Source organism: Kogia breviceps, chromosome 17, assembly GCF_026419965.1.
Source record: "Kogia breviceps isolate mKogBre1 chromosome 17, mKogBre1 haplotype 1, whole genome shotgun sequence".
In the NCBI taxonomy this organism is placed as follows: domain Eukaryota; kingdom Metazoa; phylum Chordata; class Mammalia; order Artiodactyla; family Physeteridae; genus Kogia; species Kogia breviceps.
This window is the reverse complement of record NC_081326.1, coordinates 11,014,488-11,034,133: the sequence shown is the minus strand read 5'-3', so window position 1 is coordinate 11,034,133 and position 19,646 is coordinate 11,014,488. Positions and strand designations below refer to the sequence as shown.

The 19,646-nt window shown below is 42.4% G+C and overlaps 3 non-coding genes across 3 annotated transcripts; all 3 read right to left on the bottom strand.

Annotated features, from left to right (window-relative positions):
• Positions 1 to 8,364: 8,364 nt before the first annotated feature.
• On the bottom strand, positions 8,365 to 8,437 carry TRNAA-AGC (transfer RNA alanine (anticodon AGC)). Its single transcript has one exon. It is a non-coding gene; the product is annotated as a tRNA-Ala (tRNA).
• A 142-nt stretch (positions 8,438 to 8,579) lies between these two features.
• On the bottom strand, positions 8,580 to 8,668 carry TRNAY-GUA (transfer RNA tyrosine (anticodon GUA)). The gene is given in 2 exon segments: positions 8,580 to 8,615; positions 8,632 to 8,668. It is a non-coding gene; the product is annotated as a tRNA-Tyr (tRNA).
• A 518-nt stretch (positions 8,669 to 9,186) lies between these two features.
• TRNAY-GUA (transfer RNA tyrosine (anticodon GUA)) lies at positions 9,187 to 9,277 on the bottom strand. The gene is given in 2 exon segments: positions 9,187 to 9,222; positions 9,241 to 9,277. It is a non-coding gene; the product is annotated as a tRNA-Tyr (tRNA).
• Positions 9,278 to 19,646: the final 10,369 nt, after the last annotated feature.

Here is a 19,646-nt window from a genome sequence, read left to right as displayed (position 1 = left end):
ACAGACTTGTCCGTATAAGCCAGTGACAGGAGGATGGATTTAGACAGGTGACAGAGAACAGGGGCCAACATTTCCACCCCAGGGAGCGAAAAGAGTGGGCGGAAAGGAGGACTACGAACCCCATTTAGACTGAGTCGTGAGGAGAGGGAGGTGAAGCTGACAGTTGTCAACAACAAATGCACACGTTGGTGCCGAGTCCCTGAGCTCTGCCCACTGCGAGCAGTCGGTGAGGGCTTGGTGACGGGCTTCTCCAGCACCAGGGAGAACGTAATCCAAGAGCCTCGCTGTGTAACGGATGCCATTTCTGTCTTGAGAACTTAGGAAGCGAGTCACCAAAAGTAACATGATCATACTATCCTAGGTGAAAATAAAGCATGTCTTGAATATCATTATCCTGGCTTCCCAAGGGTAATCGACTAAAAAGACTTGCCTCGTGTTAAATATTTCATCTTGGTGAGGGTTGTGAAACGGGGAAAATCTCAACTTAAAAACTGATTTCAAATCGTTTTTTTTTGTTGTTTGTTTGCTTTTTAAAGAGGATGTTGGGGGTAGGAGTTTATAATTAATTTATTTATTTCTGCTCTGTTGGGTCTTCGTTTCTGTGCGAGGGCTTTCTCCAGTTGTGGCCAGCGGGGGCCATTCTTCATCGCGGTGCGCGGGCCTCTCACTATCACGGCCTCTCTTGTTGCGGGGCACGGGCTCCAGACGCGCAGGCTCAGTAGTTGTGGCTCACGGGCCCAGTTGCTCCGCGGCATGTGGGATCCTCCCAGGCCAGGGCTCGAACCTGCGTCCCCTGCACTAGCAAGTAGATTCTCAACCACTGCGCCACCAGGGAAGCCCCTGATTTCAAATCTTTTCACCATAAAAGTATCCACAAAATGTTTTAAAAATCCAAACTCCAGTTGATCCATTTTTTTTAAGTTGTATAATAAAGCTCTAGTATGTTCTTTTCTCTCTCTTTTTCCTAATCCTCCTTCATCCTATACACCACCACCCCTACACACACCTAGAAACACAAAGAAAATTTTGCACCAACAATCAGTAATGAGGTAGTAACTGGCACATGGGGTGGCAAAGCCATTATTTTATTTTGCCACATAGTAGGGGACAAATATCAGTGCCATTTTCAGTGGAAGTGAAAATGGAATCCTGCTTCCACGCCTGGGTTTTATCTGGTCTGAAATATCTGTACCCCTCTGCATTTGTCTCATTTACCAAGTTGATTTTTTAAACGATAGTTTCCCTGGTCATTTCTGAGAATTCTTGGTCTGCTCCTGAGTCATCAGTTTCAATCCTGATATTCGCCAGGATTTTGTGAAACAACTGTTTCATCTATATGTTTTATTTAAAAATTTAAAATCAGATCGATCTAAAATGAAATAAGAAACACATGTCTGCTTTTTTTATGTGATGAACTTACAGCTTTATTTCTCCTTGATTTCGAAAACCCCATACAATGAACATCGTTGTTAACTGGTTATGTGTGCCCTTAGTGCTGTGTGCACTGAGAGTTCATTGAGAATCTAATAGGCTCTATTAACTAATAATAAGTTATACATATTCATAAACACTTCAGGGATCTTTGGAGAATTTTGTTATTCCTTTCAATGTCTGTTTAGCAACTACAGTGAAGAAGGGAATTGGTGACATTGTTTTCCTGAGTTAATTCAGTTCACCTAGCCTAGACAGTTAACTGTGTCTATTGTTACATGGGCTATGGAGGTCTGAGCAAAATATGAGAGCTATTTTCTAAGAAAGATGAAGTTTCTACTGTAAAAGACCTTGCAACCTAAGGAAAAGCACTTAAACTAATACTATACACTATAGCCAAGCCTATCCTTTTAAGAGGAATTCATTCTTTCAAAAAATATTTGTTGAGTGTTTATCAGGTGTCTTGAAAGACGAACAAGATACAGGCCATTGTCCTCAAGGAGCTCAGTCTAATAAATAGGAGAGATAAGACACGCATATACAGAACTACAGTACAAAACAAAATGTGATAAAGAACTTCAGGGACTTCCCTTGTGGTCCAGTGGTTAAGACTCTGCGCTTCCAGTGGGCGTGGGTTTGAGCCCTGGTCGGGAAACTAAGATCCCCATTCCATGCGGCACGGCCAAAAAAAAAACCAGAAAAAAAGAAAAAGAAAACCCAGAGAATTCCAGAGTTGGAGGAATCAGGAGGGCTTCATGGGTGGGGTGGCATTTGCACTGATCCACTGAGGAACCGAGACACCAATGGGCATGTCGTTCTGTGGGCAGTGGGGCGTAGGTGGGGCTTCCAAGGGAAGGCACAGAAGCAGACAGGAGTGCCGGGAACGCTCAGAGCGTGTGGTGCTTTGGGCTGGAGTGCAGAGCATGCTTCTGGCACATTGGCAGCCCATGAATACTGGGCTGCAGAGTTTTTACCACTTAATAAATTAGGCAACAGGAAGTCGTTGAGAGTGTCTCACAGGGACATTTCTCTGAGAGCTGTGCATTGGTGAAATTAATCTCAGTGCTGGTTGGGATAGGTCAGTGTGAAGGTGACCTGGCTAAAGACCAGATGGGAGGTCGTTGCCTAGGTGAGAGGTCATGACGCCCTGGCACTGGGTGACAAATGGCAGTGGGGAAGGAGAGGAGGAAATGGACTCTGGTGGCTACGCGAGTAGAATCCTCAGGGGTGACTCAGATGCCTGAGCCAGAGCAACCAAGATGATGCCGTGAGAGGCTGCACAGGGTGTCAGGAGGTCCAGCTCCCATGTCCGACACCTCACCTGGTGACCCTGGGAAAAGTGACCTCACCTAGTTGGATTTCAGTTCTTTTATCTGTGAGTGGGGTTCATAACCTAACTTAGCAGTATTTGTAGAAAAAAACACTCTGAAACTGCAGGAACATTGAGAATCCCCGGTTGAATGACTTGATGGAGAGTTGAACCCTACCCTCTCCTTGTACTCCCTGCTCCTTCTTGCTCCCTGCCTTTCATTTTGTCTTAGAACTGCCCCTGGAAGCTACAGAGGAAGCTAGCAAGAAGCCCACAGGAAGAAGAGCCAGGTTGAGGGATAAGAACCACCTTCCCTTCCTCATCCTCTTCCCTCCGTTCCTGCTCCTCTCCCTCTCAGAGAGCAGCCATCTATGCGGTGGGCATGGTTGTTGAGAGTGGGACACGGGGGTAGCACTCTGGTCCCTAGGGAGGAGCCAGAAAATTTTAGTCTGCTCCCAAATCATTCAGAGTCTGAGAGATGGCAGCAATTCTGGAAATGAATCAGAATTGAAGTCAGCTTCAAGGCTCTGGAATTTGCAATGGACCTGGGCCTCCACAGAGATGCGAAAAACAGCTGAGTCTCCTGAAGGTACCCTGGACTCTATAGGGGTGGTGCATGACTTCCTCCCCTCTCCTACCCACACCCTAGCACAGGGGGTTGAAACCAACCAGGGGTAATTACACACTATGGTAATTGCCATAGGCTGAAGCACCAATTTCCCCCCCATTCTTGAGTCCTACCACACTGCGGTACGGGTGTGTTTAGACACATTGAGAAGCTGAAGCAAAACCACCCTGGCTCTCACCTCCTCCAGAAGTTTCCCAAATCCCCCAGATAAGTCAGAGGAAGCAAGATGGGTCCCTAAGAACCTGAGTTTACACGCACGGTGGACTTGGCACTGAGGGGTGACAACAGAAAGAGAAGACTCTCGACCTCTTTCAACCTCTAGCTACCAGGCCAAATGAACCCAGACTTCAGGGTCCAGCGAAATGTAGATCTCAGTGTGTTCTTAATCTCAGGGAGGGAGAAAATGAGGTTCTAAAATCCCTTACTTTAGTACTACACCACCACAACAAACGTAATAAATACTTGCAGAGTACCAATCATTTCTTAGGATAGCTCTCTAGAGTAGATATTATTATCTCCATTGAGCCAGCTGTGGCTCAGTGAAGTTAAGTAGTTGCTCAGAATGGTACCTTTTGACTCATCCACTAAGCTACCCAACCCCATACTCTACAGCACATCGTCCGTTAGAATTTTCTGCAATGATGTAAATGTTCTAAATCTGTGTGGCCAACCTCTAGCCACAGGTAGCTATTGAGTACTTGAAATGTGTAGAGTGCAACTCAGGAACTGAATTTTTTTTTCATTATTTATTTATTTATTTTTGGCAGCATTGGGTCTTCATTGCTGCACATGGGCTCCCTCTGGTTGCAGCGAGTGGGGGCTACTCTTTGTCGTGGTACACGGGTTTCTCATTGTGGCGGCCCCTCCTGTTGCAGAGCATGGGCTCCAGGTGCAGTAGTTGTGGCACTTGGGCTCAGCGGTTGCGGCTCATGGGCTCCAGAGTGCAGGCTCAGCAGTTATGGCGCACGGGCTCAGCCGCTCGGTGGCAAGTGGGATCTTCCTGGACCAGGGCTCGAATCTGTGTCCACTGCACCGGCAGGCAGATTCCCAACCACTGTACCACCAGGGAAGTCCGTGAATTTTTAAGTTTATTCAATTTAAACATATGTTTAAATAACCATATGGGGCTGGAGGTCACCATATTGGACACAAGTCCTAGAATATAAGATATTAAAATACCTTTGGGGAAAATTGAAATGTATATGAAGGGTTCTCTAGCAGAAGCAGGGTTCCTCTCTTTTGGTGGATTTTGTACTTTCTGGTTAGGGTGATATGAAACTCCTCTAACCCCAGAATAGTTAGAAAAGCAACATCGGCATTTCTTTCATTAGATAGTTTGCAAACTTCTGGCTGAATGCTTTTTTTCTTCTTGATAATTAATCCTTCTCCAAATCTGTTGTTTATAAATTTTACTTCATCATACATACCTCTAAGGAAATGTTAGAAAACTAGCATATTGTACTTTCATCTGAACATTTCTTGGCATAGTTCACATGCCAGAAATAAACAGGGACAGTCCCTAAAAGTAGCAAATACTTTAGCGTAAGGCCTTCCCAATGGCCATGTCTGAACTCCTTACCTTGGCTCCAAGATCAAGGACACTTGGCTCTACCCTCAATGCACACAATCTAGTCTTACCTCCCCTCCACCCCAGCCTGCTAACTGATGTCTCGGAATTTGCTCTCGCCTTCTGCAATCTGCTTCGCATGTGTCACACTCTATTTAAATCCCATTAATGGTCATATTACCGCTAGGGAGAAAGACATTAATCCTCACTGTGATGCCTAAGGCCTGGCATGATTTGGCCCCTACCTACCCCTCTGACTTAACTGTACAATAGAAATAAGATGTGAGTGATAGGGCTTCCCTGGTGGTGCAGTGGTTGAGAGTCAGCCTGCCGATACAGGAGACACGGGTTCGTGCCCCGGTCCGGGAGGATCCCACATGCCGCGGAGTGGCTGGGCCCGTGAGCCACGGCCGCTGAGCCTACGCATCTGGAGTCTGTGCTCCGCAACGGGAGAGGCCACGACAGTGAGAGGCCCACATACCGAAAAAAAAAAAAAAACAACCCAGAAACCAATGAAATTAATTTTATTAATATATTTTATTTAACCCCGAACCATATAAACTATTATCATTTTAACATATAATCAGTATTTTAAATAATGAGGTCGTTTTATTTCTTCCCTTCCAATCTGGAAATCTTTTACTTCATTTTTCTTGCCGTGCTGCACGGGCTAGAGACCCCAGAATGGTTTTCCTTGCTTCTTTCCTGATCTTAAGAGGAAAGCATTCATATTGCTAAGTGTAATGTTAGCTGTGTGTTTTTCATTGATGCCCTTTATCAGGTTGGGGAAGTTCCCTTCTCCCTACCTTCCAAGTTTGCTGACAGTTTGAAAAATGAGGACTGGATGCTGAATTTTGTCAAATGCTTTTTCTGCATCTACTGAAATGATCGTGTAGTTCTTCTTCTTTAGTACTATGATGAATTACCTTGAGTTTTGAATGTTGAACTAGTCTTGTATTCTTGGAAAAGACCCATTTGGTCATGATGTATTTTCCTTTTCATATATTGTTGGATTTAACTGGCTAAAATTTTGTTGAAAAATTTTGCATCTATGTTCATGAAGGATATTGGTCTGTAGTTCTCTTGTAATGTCTTTGCTTGGTTTGGGGATCAAGATGATGAGGGCTTCATGGGATAAGTTAGACAATACTCCCTCCTCTTCAACTTTCTGGAAGTTTGTGTACAATTGGTGTGATTTCTTCCTTAAATGTTTGGTAGAATCACCACTGAAGGCATCTGGGCCTGGTGTTTTCTTTATGAGAGAAATAAATGAGTTAACACATGCGACGTAACTAGAACTGTGCTTGGCTTGTCAGAGGTGCTGAATAAATGTTAGCTTTTAATTTTTTAGAATTCATCTATATTTTCAATTAAAGTAATAAATGGTTATTACAGAACTTAGAAAATATTTTTAAATTTTAAGGAAGAAGAAATCACAGTAATCCTACTAGCCAAAGATCACTAGTATTAACATTTTAATGCATTCGTCAGTGTTTCCTACAGGTAATTCATGCTTGTTTATATTGTTATTGTTTATATTGCTCTGTGCCTACTTTATTCACTTACTACTCAATTATTAACATTTCCCAAGTCAGTAGAAGTTCTTAATAAATAAAATTTCAAAGGCTATGCTATTATATGGTCATACCATAATTCACTTCACCATCATTTTGCATTTTTAGAATTGTTCTACTTTCCCTGCAGAGGAGATCCCAGCACCTCTTTCCTGCACTTTCATATATATTTATATAAACACTCGTATAAACTCTAGAATATTCCCTCCAGGCCTTCCCTCTATGGTGTGCTAATAATATACACTGATAACAGCTAATGTTCATTGTATGTTTACTATGTGCCAGGCACTGTAAGAAGGGCTTTACATTAAAAGTAGGTACCATTATTATCATCCCGATTTTACAGATGAGGAAACTGAAGTACCAAGATGTCAAGCAACTTGCCCAAGGTCACCCAGATGGGGAATGGCAAAGACAAGAAAGTCTATCAGGTTTCGCAGCCCACATGACTAACCATTAGGCAATAGTGCCTCTCAGCTTATATCTATAGACCTTCTATATGAATTCCATTCCACACCTGAGTTGCTGATCCTGAGATATTGTTTGAGTTCTTGCCCAGCTCACTTGTCCCAAACATGTGTTCTCTCCACCTAGACTTGGGGTGCAGTTGCTAACAATTCCTTTACTTATCACCCGTTTCTTGCTCTTGTAGTTATTATAGTTTCACTGCCAGCTCCTCCAGCCCGCCAGCTAGGACACCCATCATCCCAACCAGAAATTGGGACATATCATCTGATAAAAGGATTCTTTTTCCTACTTTGTAACTTTGTTTCCACGGGAAAAAATGAATTATTTTAAGTTAATCATTATACACTCATTAAAGAGACTTTCTTGAAAAGAAGTTAAAATGGAAGCTGCCCTAGAAAACGAAAGACACGCCAAAGAAACCCAGCAGGTTGTACATATTGGTAACAAAAATATACAGGTTGTCTAGAATCCTAAAATGGAAATAAGATAAAAGTATTTTCACTTCTCAACTGTAATCCTCATAAAAGGTGTTATCTCTGCCTTTGTCTAGGTTTATATTTTGTGTTGACAACTGCAGTATCGTTTCAACAGCTTTTTCATGGCTATATTCTAGAAAATTAGGATAGAGAGACTTCATTACCAGAAAAGACTTTGTGCGTGTTTTGCTAAATTGAATTTTTCAATGAGTGTGTGTATTTGTGTGTGTTTTTGTCATGTCTTTGTTTAACTAAACAGACCACACTCAAGGGCAGACCGAGCTAGAACTTTTCTCCAGTTGATTCCCTCTCTGTGGTGGTCTCTAATTAACTCTCCAAAGTTACTTCCCAGGAGGAAAATGGCGTTAGAATGCTCCTCCAACAAGAAGCCTCTGGGTTCAGGGTCTTTTCCACGTCCTCACCTGTCCTCAGGTACCCGCCTTGCTTTATCATATCCGTCTTGGATCTGCCACGAGCCAGGCACCCCACTGTATGCAGATGAGATGGACCAGAATAGTCCCCGCCTCCTCAGCTCAACGTAAGTTTAAAGTAGCAGCGTCCTTTTCCAAGTTCTGTTTTTTATTTTGTTTTTCTGTCAGGTCCCCTTAATTATGCGCAGTTTAGACTCAGATGGGTCCCTGTACGTGCAGCCATCAATCATAAATCACAAAAGACTCAAGACTGCCGACAGACGTGATTGCAATCTGTCTCCATTTTTGGAGAGAAAAAGAACCAATTTCGTGAACTTCACAAAGTAAATGGGTCTAAAATTTTAAAATTAGAAAAATTATCCCCTCGAGTACCCTTGTCTGGGAAGTTTTAATAGCGGTCACCTCAAGCTCGCCCAACTACTTTCAACTCTTGTTCGAGTTGAATGAGAATCAAAAGAAAAAGGACCGCTGGAGAAAAGTTGGAGGATGCGGGCATCGATCCCGCTACCTCTCGCATGCTAAGCGAGCGCTCTACCATTTGAGCTAATCCCCCACCGCTGGCCACGGCTGCTTATCTCTTCCTCTAGAGAGAGAACAGAGCGTTTAGCGGCAAAGATAAATATTCTTGACCACATTCTTGTCCCTGTTTCATGGTTAAGACCAAAGTAACCAAAAAAAACAAAAAGAAGCCCCTCTCCTTCGAGCCGGAATCGAACCAGCGACCTAAGGATAGCTATGAACACCACTCTACAGTCCTCCGCTCTACCAGCTGAGCTATCGAAGGGAGTGAGGGAATCATTTCTCAACTCATCTTTATTAACTGTTAGTCATTTTTCTAGGCTTCATGTGCCTCCTACCGCGTTGCCTTCGTGATTCCCAGGTTCCCTGGGCACGAGATCCTCCTTGCGGACCTCCCAGTTCCTCACGGCAGCCGCCCCGGGCGCTCGCATCGCCGACTTGCTCGGGCTCTGAGGACTTAGGTCAGGGGCCTGGCCCCGGGGAGCCGGCCGTTGGCCCGGGACGCGGCTTTGCCGCGTTGGCACTCAGGGTCTCGGGAAACGCCAAAGACGCTTTAGAAACAAGCGAAGGACGTGACTCGGCAGCCTCCCCGCTGAGCGCAGGCTCAGTGCCCCGCTAGCTCAGAACTCGGACCGCATGTTCCCGTTTCCGGGATTCGCAAAAGATTCACACCGAGGAAGCTAAGGGTTTGGACCTGTTATTTGGAAAGTAATGTATTATCAGAGAAATTCTTATGCAGAAAGGACAACAAGTCATAGGAAGCTCAACAAAAGCAACCCTGTCTCCTTCGAGCCGGAATCGAACCAGCGACCTAAGGATGTCTCCTAGGGATATTAGCTACAGTCCTCCGCTCTACCAGCTGAGCTATCGAAGGGACATGTGAGGTTTGTGCCCCCGTCCCCTGAGATTCAATACCTAGGAACCAGAGTGCGCTCAACCCTTAACCGGAGATGAAATTGAGCATGCGTAATGGAGGGACTGGAGCGCGAAGGGAATACGTGCCCGAATGTTGTTTTACGCGTGCGCAGAAAGACTACCCGGCTGTGGCTCGCGGAGCGTGACTGCGGCGGCAGCAGCGAGTTTCGAACTCTCGTGTCACGACTCAAGAGTCCTCCGCGTGTCTGTCGCACTTTTTCTTTGCTCCCGGTGTTAGGGGAGTTACTGTTGGGTGTGGCTTCCCTATTCCGTAACTTTTATGTCGCCTCACCCCTCGTGTGAGGGGTCCGTGGTGCAGGGTGATGCGTCCGACTACGAATCAGAGGACTGTAGGTACGATTCTTTCCAGTCTTGGCGTTTTTGTCCCCTTAGTTTTCAAAATCAGAGATTTTGACTACTTTGGGGTTCTCCCAAGCACAAATACCGAGAGTTTACCACACCTTGAGGGCGGAGAGCCACCGGGCTTGGTTTCCGATGCCGCTTATCGAACTTTCGAGATGTTGAGAGGTTCGCGAACACTAATAACGGGACGCCGGTGGCCGGGCGAGGAGGACGGCGCGGGGCAAAGCCGAGGAAAGGAGGGGCGGTTCCCGCGGGCTCCAGGTAGGAAGCGGGGAGGGAGCCCCAAGGTCAAGCCCGCAGTTCCCAGGACCAAGCTGGTTAATGTCGCGGGGCTGCGTCTACCGCGGCTCAGCTCGTCGGGTCTTGGAAGGTATTTGAAGACGTTGAAGTCACCCAGTTACTAAACCACGCCAGCCATGCCCGACAACGCAGAGGGAACAAAGTTATTTACAAGGTTCTTTGGAGCCCGCTCCCATTTTACATTTCATTTAACAAACCCCTTCTCGGTTGTCAGCAGAGCAGAAAAAACATCGAATGATTTGGGTTCTGCCCTCAAGGGCCTTTCAACCAAGAGAGCATAATGTTGGTTTGAGCAAACTGAGTTTTTATTTTGAAGTTAGAGATCTTATTTGTGGAAAGGGGTTTAGAATTAGTTCTTAAGTCTCCCCAAGTAAGGTAACAGCTCCCCAAAGTAAAAGTTTTAATAAAATGTGAGGATGAGTTAAGGAAGAGGAAATGCGAGGTTAGGGAAAAGGGCTAGTCATTCAGTGGGAAAGCGGCTTCCTTGAGGCCACACAAACATGGTTAAAAGGAGTTAAAAATTTAGAGGGTGGGGCAAGCAAAGCACAGACTATTTGAACGAAAAGATGGGCTTTATTTTTGTTTCCCAGTGCACATTTTGCCATTTTTCGCACGTAACAAGCCGGTAGCTCTTTAAAGTTATATAGTGTCTCCGAGAGTTAAAAAAATACTATCTCTGTGAGAGGTGGGGGAGATGTGTTGCACCCCTCCACCCAAGTTTATGGAAAGAACCTTGTAAATTAGGCTAAGAGGAAAGGGCCTTCATTTTATTCATACTGTCTCAGGGTGGCAAGTCAGGCGTTGATTTTCTGCAGAGGTCACTGTCGTGGCCATCACTGCACTGTGGCGGAATCCTGGCCCCTTGGTGTAACCCCTTCCTGATGCACCCTCTTCCAATACAGCCAGCCAGATCAGAGTGACGTGTTCCAGGAGGGCCAAGATGTTTCTTGATTTCTGGCCCTCTTACTTGTGATAGAAATCCACACAGAGCTTATGTAAGCAAGTGGCATATATTACGGTGATACAGGAGTGTCCCAGGGAAAACATGGAGGAGTGGTAACTAAGCGTCCTTGTGGTTTTCCTCAGTGCCTCTCAGCTTCTCTCGCTGCTTCTGTAGTGCACACAGTTGGAAACATGGTGCTGCACCTCTCCATCCCCACTACCCTAAAAGTTCCTGACCTTTATCCCTTAGTCTATTGCTGAAGATTGAACATTTAGTCCCTCCGCCTGGCCCCAAATTGATACGTTGAAAACCTAATGCCCAATTGATAGTATTAGGAGATGGAGCCTATGGGAAGTGATTAAGTTGTGAGGTCACGGCCCTTATGAATGGGATTAGCGCCCTTATAAAAGAGGCCTCAGAGAGATGCCTCCTCTCTTCCAGTCATGTGAGCATACAGTGAGAAGGGTTGGACACATATGATTGCATCCCTGTTTCCTAGGATGCCAGTGAAAGATAATAAAGATATACAAGAAGAAAAAGTCTCCTGCCACATGGAAAACAAAGTAGGTACAATCAGCAAAAGTCCGAGATGAACAAACAAAATAACTGATCCAGGAGGAAACAGATGATGCAAGGAATAATACAAAACCACTTTTAAAAATGCTAACTGATATTCTCAGGGACATCCAAGAGGATACTGCAGCAATAAAAACCAGAACAAGGTGGTATTAAAAGGAGCAAGGAGAGAAAAATTGACTTCTTGAAAACTAAAAGAGTGATTGCTAAGGTGAAAAATAACACTGATTATGGCAAAAGATCAAATTTCGAGTTATAGAAGATAGAATGGAAAATATCTCCCAGGACACCAGAATAGAGAGAGCAGAAAATATACACCTAAAAGCATGGCAGATAGACCCAGAGGACACGATGGCTATCTAGTCAGAGTTCCAGAACGTGAAAACAGAGACAATGTAAGGAAAGGAACGGAAAAAAGACAGTAGTTATTGAAAGGGCCATCCAAGTAGGATGAATGAAAAACAGCTGTCTGGACACAGCCTAGTGGAATTTTAAAGCATTGAGGATAAAGATGAAACCCCTAAAGCTTTCATAGATGGAGAAAAAACAAACAAAAAAACAGGCTAGCTACAAAGGAATGAGAATCAGATTATGATCAGATTTCTTATCAGAAATACTGGATGCTAGAAGACAGTAGAGCAAGGCCTTCAAAGTTCTGTGGGGAAATAATTTTGAACCTAGAATTGTATAACCAATCAAAGTAGCGATCACATATGAGGACAAATAGGTAATTCACACAAAGTCTCAAAGTTTAAATCCCGTGATTCCTTTCTGAAACAAATTTTTTAAAAAAATATTACTTGAGGTTCTTATAATGATTGGTTTCTCCAGGAAGCAGAAGCTGACACAGAATTAGAGTACAAAGTTTTACTAGACGGTAACATCCATGAACAGAAAAGGGGAAGACACAGTATTGGGTGGGGGTAGCCATCAGACAGTGACGCAGACCTGACAAAGTCTCTGCCAGCCCCCTTGGTAGCTGCAGAGCAGATTTCCCTTTAGTGGAGTCCTGAGTGGGGCAGAAATGGCTAGGCCCATATACAGCCTCCTTGTCAAAAACTGACAACCGTAGCCAGGAAACTGAGGTGAATCCTGAAGAAGTTAACACCAGGAGGCTCTCAGTTAACCATCCTCCTTGCAGCTGGGCAGTGAGTCCTTTCTGGAAAGGCAGTCTAGGAGCAAATACTCTGTCTGCCACAGATGTACTTCATCAAAACAAGAATCCAAGAAAGAGGAGTACCCAGGATTTAAAAAGAAGAACCAACTCAGGAACTCAACGTAAATCCCAGGTTAACAGTGTGATGCAGCAAGCCAAGAAAGCAATCAGGACAAAGTAGGAAAAAAACAGAAGAGGTCAGAGGGCTCTAGGAAGATGATCTTTGAAGAAGAAAATGGATTCTTTCACAGTAAACGTGATTAAGGACCAGGAAGAGCTTAGAGATACGATAAAGGCATGTTGCTTTTCTCAAAAAGCAAACCAAAACTAATTAGGAATTTCTAAAAAAGTACATAGAGCTTTATAAAGAACTCATGGTCCAAATATAAGGCAAACTGAAACCTGGCATGATTTTGAGAAACTGATGACCTGTGTTGCGGGCTAACTTATGCCCCCCCCCCACTTATATTGAACCTCGAACTTTCAGAATGTGACTATATTTGGAGATAGGGCCTTTAAAGAGACAATTAAAATGGGGTTGTTAGCATGGGTCCTCATCCACTTTGACTAGTGTCCTTATAAGATGAGGATATAGGGAGAGGGAGAGACACCAGACACACAGACGACCATGTGAACACACAGCAAGAAGGCACGCACCTGCCAGCCCGGGAGAGAGGCCTCAAAAGAAGCCAAGCCTGCTGACATCTTGATCTTGGACCTCTTTCCTCCACAACGGCGAGAAAACAAACTGTTGTTTAAGCCACCCAGTCTGTGGTATTTTGTTATGGTAACCCTAGCAAACTAATACAGGCATGGTGAGGAAAGAGAAGTGTGCTTTCTTTTCTGCATCCATTGGTATGCTTTGTTTGACCACATGCAAACACGTGTGGGGCAGACAGTCCCGTAGTTGTCATCTAATACAGCATTTAATAACAGTTGCATTTATTTATTTGGTAGTGTTTGTAAATGCTTGGCATTCTTGTTATTAGCAATACAGTGTTTCTGCATTTTTTTTGAATTTTTGAAGTTATTTTATTATTTTTTATACAGCAGGTTGTTATTGGTTATCTATTTTATACATATTAGTGAATAAATGTCAATCCCACTCTCCCAATTCATCCTACCACCACCACCCCCAACACTTGCCCCCGCTTTCCCTCCTTGGTGTCCATACGTTTGTTCTCTACATCTGTGTCTCTATTTCTGCCATGCAAACCAGTTCATCTGTACCATTTTTCTAGGTTCTACGTACATGCGTTAATATACGATATTTGTTTTTCTATTTCTGACTTTACTTCACTCTGTATGACAGTCTCTAGATCCATCCACGTCTCTGCAAATGACCCAATTTCGTTCCTTTTTATGGCTGAGTAATATGCCATTGAATATATGTACCACATCTTTATCTGTTCATCTGTCAATGGGCATTTAGGTTGCTTGCATGACCTGGCTATTGTAAATAGTGCTGCAGTGAACACTGGGGTGCATGTGTCATTTTGAATTATGGTTTTCTCTGGGTATATGCCCAGTAGTGGGATTGCTGGGTCATATGGTAATTCTATTTTTAGATTTTTAAGGAACCTCCATACTGTTCTCCACAGTGTCTGTATCAATTTACATTCCCACCAACAGTGCAACAGGGGTCCCTTTTCTCCACACCCTCTCCAGTATTTGTTGTTTGTAGATTTTCTGATGATACCCATTCTAACTGGTGCAAGGTGATACCTCATTGTAGTTTTGATTTTCATTTCTCTAATAATTAGTGATGTTGAGCAGCTTTTCATGTGCCTCTTGGCCATCTGTATGTCTTCTTTGGAGAAATGTCTATTGAGGTCTTCTGCCCATTTTTTGATTGGGTTGTTTGTTTTTTTAATATTGAGCTGCATGAGCTTTTTATATATTTTGGAGATTAATCCTTTGTTGACTCATTTGCAAATATTTTCTCCCATTCTGAGGGTTGTCTTTTCGTCTTGTTTATAGTTTCCTTTGCTGTACAAAAGCTTTTAAGTTGCATTAGGTCCCATTTGTTTATTTTTTTCCCCATTACTCTAGGAGGTGGGTCAAGAAAGATCTTGCTGTGATTTATGTCCAAGAGTGTTCTTCTTATGTTTTCCTCTAAAAGTTTTATAGTGTCTGATCTTACATTTAAGTCTTTAAAATCCATTTTGAGTTTATTTTTGTGTATGGTGTTAGGGAGTGTTTTAATTTCACTCTTTTACATGTAGCTGTCCAGTTTTCCCAGCACCACTTATTGAAGAGACTGTCTTTTCTCCATTGTATACCCTTGCCTCTTTTGTCATAGATTAGTTGACCATAGGTGTGTGGGTTTATGTCTGGGCTTTCTATCCTGTTCCATTGATCTATATTTCTGTTTTTGTGCCAGTACCATACTGTCTTGATTACTGTAGCTTTGTAGTATAGTCTGAAGTCAGAGAGTCTGTCTTCTCCAGCTCCGTTTTTCTTCCTCAAGACTGCTTTTGCTATTCGGGGTCTTTTGTGTCTCCATACAAATTCTAAGATTTTCTGTTTTAGTTCTGTAAAAATCGCCACTGATAATTTGATAGGGATTGCATTGAATCTGTAGTTTGCTTTGGGTACTATAGTCATTTTCACAATATTGATTCTTCCAATCCAAGTACATGGTATATCTCTCCATCTGTTTATGTCATCTTTGATTTCTTTCATCAGTGTCTTATAGGGTTTTTTTTAAATTTTATTTTTATTTATTTATTTTGGCTGTGTTGGGTCTTTGTTGCTGTGCGTGGGCCCTCTCCCATTGTGGCGAGCAGTGGCCACTCTTTGCTGTGGTGCGCGGGCTTCTCATCATGGTGGCCTCTCTTGTTGCGGAGTACGGCTCTAGGCACACGGGCTTCAGTAGCTGTGGCGCCTGGGCCTGGTTGCTCCGTGGCATCCTCCCGGACCAAGGCTCAAACCCGTGTCCCCTGCATTGGCAGGCAGACTCTTAACTACTGTGCCACCAGGGAAGCCTGTCTTATAGTTTTCTGAATACAGGTCTTTTACCTCCTTAGGTAGGTTTATTCTTAGGAATTTTATTCTTTTTGTTGCAATGGTAATGGGATTGTTTCCTTAATTTCTCTTTCTGATCTTTTGTTGTTAGTGTATAGGAATGCAGGAGATTTCTGTGCATTTATTTTGTATCCTGCAACTTTACCAGATTCATTGATTAGCTCTAGTTGTTTTCTGATGGCATCTTTAGTATTCTCTATGTATAGTATCTGTCATCTGCAGACAGTGACAGTTTTACTTCTTTTCCAATTTATATTCCTTTTATTTCTTTTTCTTCTCTAATTGCCGTAGCTCGGGCTTCCAAAACTATGTTGAATAATAGTGTTGAAAGTGGACATCCTTGTCTTGTTCCTGATCTTAGAGGAAATGCTTTCAGTTTTCCACCATTGAGAATGATGTTTGCTGTGCGTTTGTCATATATGGCCTTTATTATGTTGAGGTAGGTTCCCTCTGTGCCCACTTTCTAGAGAGTTTTTATCATAAATGGGTGTTGAATTTTGTCAAAAGGTTTTTCTGCATCTGCTGAGATGATCATATTGTTTTTATTCTTCAGTTTGTTAATATGGTGTATCACAATGATTGATTTGCATATATTGAAGAATACTTGCATCCCTGGGATAAATCCCACTTGATCATGGTATATAATCCTTTTAATGTGTTGTTGGATTCTGTTTGCTAGTATTTTGTTGAGGATTCTTACATCTGTATTAATCAGTGATATTGGTCTGTAATTTTCTTTTTTTGTAGTATCTTTGGTTTTGGTGTCAGGTTGATGGTGGCCTCATAGAATGAGTTTGGGAGTGTTCCTCCCTCTGCTATCTTTTGAAAGAGTTTGAAAAGGATGAGTGTTAGCTCTTCTCCGAATGTTTGATAGAATTCACCTGTGAAGCCATCTGGTCCTGGGCTTTTGTTTGTTGGAAGATTTTTTATCACAGTTTCAATTTCAGTGCTTGTGATTGGTCTGTTCATATTTTCTATTTCTTCCTGGTTCAGTCTTGAAAGGTTATACCTTTCTAAGAATTTGTCCATTTCTTCCAGGTTGTCCATTTTACTGACATGGAGTTGCTTGTAGTAGTCTCTTAGGATGCTTTGTATTTCTGCAGTGTCGTAACTTCTCCTTTTTCATTTCTAATTTTATTGATTTGAGTCCTCTCCCCCTTTTTCTTGCTGAGTCTGGCTAAAGGTTTATCAATTTTGTTTATCTTCTCAAAGAACCAGCTTTTAGTTTTATTGATCTTTGCTATCATTTCCTTCATTTCTTTTTCATTTATTTCTGATCTGATCTTTATGATTTCTTTCCTTCTGCTCACTTTGGGGTTTTTGTGTTCTTCTTTCTCTAATTGCTTTAGGTGCAAGGTTAGGTTGTTTATTCGAGATGTTTCCTGTTTCTTAAGGTAGGATTGTATTGCTATAAACTTCCCTCTTAGAACTGCTTTTGCTGCATCCCATAGGTTTTGGGTCGTCATGTCTCCATTGTCATTTGTTTCTAAGTATTTTTTGATTTCCTCTGATTTCTTCAGTGATCACTTCGTTATTAAGTAGTGTATTGTTTAGCCTCTATGTGTTTGTATTTTTTACAGATCTTTTCCTGTAATTGATATCTAGTCTCGTAGCATTGTTGTCGGAAAAGATACTTGATACAATTTCAATTTTCTTAAATTTACCAAGGCTAGATTTGTGACCCAAGATATGACCTATCCTGGAGAAAGTTCCATGAGCACTTGAGAAAAATGTGTATTCTGTTGTTTTTGGATGGAATGTCCTATAAATATCAATTAAGTCCATCTTGTTTAATGTATCATTTAAAACTTGTGTTTATTTATTTTCATTTTGGATGATCTGTCCATTGGTGAAAGTGGGGTGTTAAAGTCCCCTACTATGATTGTGTTACTGTTGATTTCCCCTTTTATGGCTGTTAGTATTTGCCTTATGTACTGAGGTGCTCCTATGTTGGGTGCATAAATATTTACAATTGTTATATCTTCTTCATGGATCGATCCCTTGATCATTATGTAGTGTCCTTCTTTGTCTCTTATAATAGTCTTTATTTTAAAGTCTGTTTTGTCTGATATGAGAATTGCTACTCCAGCTTTCTTTTGTTTTCCATTTGCATGGAATATCTTTTTCCATCCCCTCACTTTCAGTCTGTATGTGTCCCTAGGTCTGAAGTGGGTCTCTTGTAGACAGCATATATATGGGTCTTGTTTTTGTATGCATTCAGCCAGTCTGTGTCTTTTGGTGGGAGCATTTAATCCATTTAAATTTAAGGTAATTATTGATATGTATGTTCCTATTACCATTTACTTAATTGTTTCGGGTTTGTTCTTGTAGGTCTTTTCCTTCTCTTGTTTTTCTTGCCTAGAGAAATTCCTTTAGCATTTCTTGTAAAGCTGGTTTGGTGGTGCTGAACTCTCTCAGCTTTTGCTTGTCTGTAAAGGTTTTAATTTCTCCATCAAATCTGAATGAGTTCCTTGCTGAGTAGAGTAATCTTGGTTGTAGGTTTTTCTCCTTCATCACTTTAAATATGTCCTGCCACTCTCTTCTGGTTTGCAGAGTTTCTGCTGAAAGATCAGCTGTTAACCTTATGGGGATTCCCTTGTGTGTTATTTGTTGTTTTTCCCTTGCTGCTTTTAATATGTTTTCTTTGTATTTACTTTTTGATAATTTGATTAATATGTGTCTTGGCATGTTTCTCCTTCGATTTATCCTGTATGGGACTCTCTGTGCTTCCTGGACTTGATTAACTATTTCCTTTCCCATATTAGGGAAGTTTTCAACTATAATCTCTTCAAATATTTTCTAAGTCCCTTACTTTTTCTCTTCTTCTGGGACCCCTATAATTCGAATGCTGGTGCATTTAATGTTGTCCCAGAGGTCTCTGAGACTGCCCTCAGTTCTTTTCATTCTTTTGTCTTTATTCTGCTCTGCAGTAGTTAGTTCCATTATTTTATCTTCCAGGTCACTTATCCGTTCTTCTGCCTCAGTTATTCTGCTATTGATCCCATCTAGAGTATTTTTAATTTCATTTATTGTGTTGTTCATCGTTGCTTGCTTCCTCTTTAGTTCTTCTAGGTCCTTTTTGAATGTTTCTTGCATTTTGTCTATTCTGTTTCCAAGATTTTGGATCATCTTTACTACTATTATTCTGAATTCTTTTTCAGGTAGACTGCCTATTTCCTCTTCAATTGTTAGGTCTGGTGGGCTTTTACCTTGCTCCTTCATCTGCTGTGTTTTTTTCTGTCTTTTCATTTTGCTTATCTTACTGTGTTTGGGGTCTCCTTTTTGCAGGCTGCAGGTTCGTAATTCCCGTTGTTTATGGCGTCTGTCCCCAGTGGCTAAGGTTGGTTCAGTGGGTTGAGTAGGTTTCCTGGTTGAGGGGACTAGTACCTGTGTTCTGGTGGATGAGGCTGGATCTTGTCTTTCTGGTGGGCAGGTCCATGTCTGGTGGTGTGTTTTGGGTTGTCTGTAGCCTTATCATGATTTTAGGCAGCCTCTCTGCTAATGGATGGGGCTGTGGTCCTGTCTTGCTAGTTGTTGGGCATAGGGTGTCCAGCACTGTAGCTTGCTGGTCATTGAGTGAAGCTGGGTCTTGGTGTTGAGATGGAGATCTCTGGGAGATTTTCGCCGTTTGATCTTATGTGGAGCTGGGAGGTCTCTTGTGGACCAGTGTCCTCAAGTTGGTTCTCCCACCTCAGAGACACAGCACTGACGCCTGCCTGGAGCATGCAGAGCCTTTCATCCACATGGCTCAGAATAAAAGAGAGAAAAAATAGAAAGGAAGGAAGGAAGGAAGGAAGAAAGAAAGAAAAAGGATAAACTAAAGTTATTAAAATAAAAAATTATTAAGAAGAAAAAATTTAAAAAGTAGAAAAGAACAAACAAAAAAACGGGACGGTCAGAACCCTCCTCAATTTGGGATGATCCGTTGTCTATTCAGGTTTTCCACATTGCAGCGTACATCAA